Raw genomic sequence first — 3,635 nt, 5'->3', positions numbered from 1 at the left:
AAACGAGTTGTTCAAAGGTTGGATCCAGTTTATCCACCAGATAAGTCACTAACCAGAGTGTTAAAACAAAATTCATTTCACATTAAAAGTTGGGAAAAATTTTCATGCGCGGCTTTGCTTAGAACTAGAATGTGCATACTATTCACGCTTTGCGTGACGGGAAAATACCGAAATCTTTGCACAGGTTGGAAGTGTTGACTAGTGACTTAAGCCTGGTTTTCACTAGCGACGCAAGCACAAAGCGCAAGCATAAGAATGCTTATTCACGGCACCGTTAAAACGGGGTTGACGCAAGCACAAGGATCAAAATTTCTCCTTTTCCTTGCAATTGAGCTTGCGCTTATGCTTGCGTTCGCTTGCGTCGTGTGAAAACGAAACGCTGCATAAGAACAAGGAAGGGTGATACGTCTGGCCAACAAAAGGACTCGTTCCAGAGGATTGCTGTGGTTGATTTTGACGCTTATGTCGACATTCGTTTTCACTAGCATACGCCACTTATGATTTAAGATCTACAGACTTTGCCAGTCAAGCTGACAGAGCGCCACAACAGCTTGCGCCAATTACTTTTGGCCCTTTTTTTACCCTCCCAACCATGATACTCAACAGAAGACAGACCACAACACCGGAAACTACGTGCCTTACTCTTTAGCGACAAGTGTGTGGGTTCTTTTACGTCCCACAGGATTATAGACATTGAAGGGTTGTGAGAATGGACCTCCGGCTTATCGTCCTTATCCGAGAAGACTTGAAAGTCTAACCATTTGCAGATGTAGTTACAAAGGCAGCACTTTCTCCTCAGTTATTTAAAGACTCTGAGTGTTGGTCCGGCCGGAGTTGAACTCACGACCTCCCGCGTGACAGTCCGGTGCTCAACCAACTGAGCCACCGGTGCTTGCGTCGCTAGTGAAAACCAGGCTTTACAATATATCCACTGGATAATAAAGTTATGCGACATTTCAACAACAGGGGCTAGTAGTTCTGGTTTGAAGAAATTTGATGTAGCTTAAATGATTACTATTTTGGGACCTAATGTTTCCTTGCTCTTTTCTGGTTGCTTCTTCACTTGGAAGATTGGGTCTTTAAATGAAAACTTCTTAATTAAGCTACACTCATTTTTTTTAACAGAGTAGCATCATGAGTGACAGTTATTTTAGCGTGTTATTTAATTGCTTTCTGATCGCGAGAGCAATCAACTTTGAAATTTGTTTAAATTAAGGTAATTCCCATGAAAATGGCGTACTATCCAGATTTTTCAAACTTGGCACAATTGATATTCATACACAGGACATTTAAAAAATGCAATAAAAAGGTGGGTTCACCGTGCTTGTTTTTGCGCTGTATGCCTTTTATTCTTAGTGTTTTTTACCAAATTTCGCGAGAAGCGTTCGAAACTAGATCAACCGGAAAAATTGTTGTTTTGTCGCAAAAACTACTGAATATAATGAAAACTTGAACCTGCTTGTTTGTCCGGGCTATAATCTTTAAGACAGTGGTTTCAAATTGCTCAATCTTGAAAAGAAATGTAAGCAAATTGGACCGCAACAGTCATCACCTTGCACTCAGTGTTGAAGTGCAGTTTCACGTCGCTTATAGGTAAAAACCACTTCTACAATCCAACTGTTTTCTTCTTAAAATATGTCTTCCGTGTACCTATTACGAGTAAATAAAATCGTTTAAAATGGGGGGTCACCGTGCTCGTTTCTTCGCAACACTATGATAAATGGATTTGCAAATGGGGCAATTTCGGCTTCAAAATGATCATTTTCCGCGAGAGGACTGGGGCGAGTTCCAAGACAACGCCTTCTTAACCGAGAAGAGTTATTATGATTGCACTTAAAAAGCTCTTGAACCGCAAAAGCGGCCTTTGTTGCCTCTCTTCAGATGGCCGGCGCGAAACGCCACCATCTCCGAAGTCGCAATGTTATGCGCAGTATGAGATGCGCGGTGCAAAACAAGAGAATCACCTTAACTCAAATCATGCAAACCATATACTCAATTTTTAAAGCTTTTAGCTTGAATTTTTATCGTGCTTTTAAATAAGGGTTATCCAATCTTTAGCCTGCGTATCGTTGGAGCAAGAGGTACTGGGGAGGGGCTCGTTGATTTGCCTCTCTTGCCAACAATACCGCCACCTGAGCAAGCTATCGGATCTTATGTTATTGTTAACATTGGTTTCTGAGGAGAGGGGAACAGTTGTCAACAAAATTATTATTGAAAACTCTCATTTTAAACTCTTGACAATTAGCATACTTTCAAACTAGAAAAATTCAAGCCTTTAACACTTGGAAAACAAATTACTAGTGTGCTAAATCTAATATATAGAGCATTACGATGTGCTCGACGTATTGCGTAAATAGGACATTGTGATGGACTTCAGTAAGAAAAGAAAACGGTAACTGATTTTACACCAGAACATAATAGGAGGGCGATTTGCCAGCGATTAAAAGCTCATTAAGTTATTATATGAAGCTTTAGTGCTGAAAGCGTGATCCAATTAGTTACCCGACTTTGCTCTTTTTATTTCAAGGTCATTCAAGTTGTTTACAAACCGTATTCAAATCTATGGCGCGGCGCCATACAAATCAATGCGCATTTAATAACTGACTGAAACTTTAAAGGCATGTAAATAATCCTTATATTGATCTTACCTAGCAGTTCTTTCTATTAGCTAATCTTATACTTAAATGAAGCTACTGTAGGATATTTCATCAATTAATTTAATTAATTATGCCTTGTGTGATAGTGATAGAACCTAATCCCTATTTCTGTTTCTTTCACTTGCGTGACGAGTACGATTAAAGCGCGCGGCTCTAATGAAACAGAAGGCATAAATTAAGTCCAATATTTTCGGTCATTATTATCTTCTCAGTTTGTCCAGCGGGTCAGCGAGGTCTGCTTTTGGTTTGATTTCTCGGCTAGACAAGGCAGCGCCCTGAATGCTTCCGTTGCTGTTCAAAGGTTGAACCAAAAAAAACACCTGAAACCAAGATGATCGATGATCCTTGTACCTTGTACTGTTTATGTAAATGACAACATGCATTTTTCACGAAAATCCTTTCACCAGTCCAAAAAAAGGAAGGATAATATGCGACGAACGATGAACGCCACCGCAAAAACGAGCAGAATAAATGAGTAGCCAAGTAGTCCGATTAACTGATACAATCGATGCATCACAATGTCACAACCGTTGTCCACGACTTGACAAATGATGCAAAATAAAGTACCTAGGAGGTCTTCGACGCCACGCAAAACTGCTTGTGCGAAAGTTCTTGCCAACTGTTTTTCAGAGTCAACGGTAAATCTCACAAGCGACCAAACAGTTCCTGTGACTGAATGTAATATCCCGACGAGAACAATGAAAACAAGGTCTTTTGAAAGAAAGGAAATTGCAAGCCAAGCTCCTATGGTAACTCTGACCGAACACAAGCACACGCGGAACAGTGTTTGCTTTTCGAATTCATCCCCACTGATAATCTCTTGTTTGGTCTGCACTTCAGGTTTCAAACATTTTTCTCGATCGTTCATCTCCACTTTTCTCCCATTGAATCTCGCTGTCGCCACAGCTTGTTCAGTGCCGCGGATGAGGATTCGCATCTTGAGACACCCGTTCTCCTTCAGCAACGGCCTTTGTCCAG

The sequence above is a fragment of the Montipora foliosa genome, chromosome 6, assembly GCF_036669935.1.
Source record: "Montipora foliosa isolate CH-2021 chromosome 6, ASM3666993v2, whole genome shotgun sequence".
In the NCBI taxonomy this organism is placed as follows: Eukaryota; Metazoa; Cnidaria; class Anthozoa; order Scleractinia; family Acroporidae; genus Montipora; species Montipora foliosa.
This window is presented reverse-complemented; position numbering follows the sequence as displayed.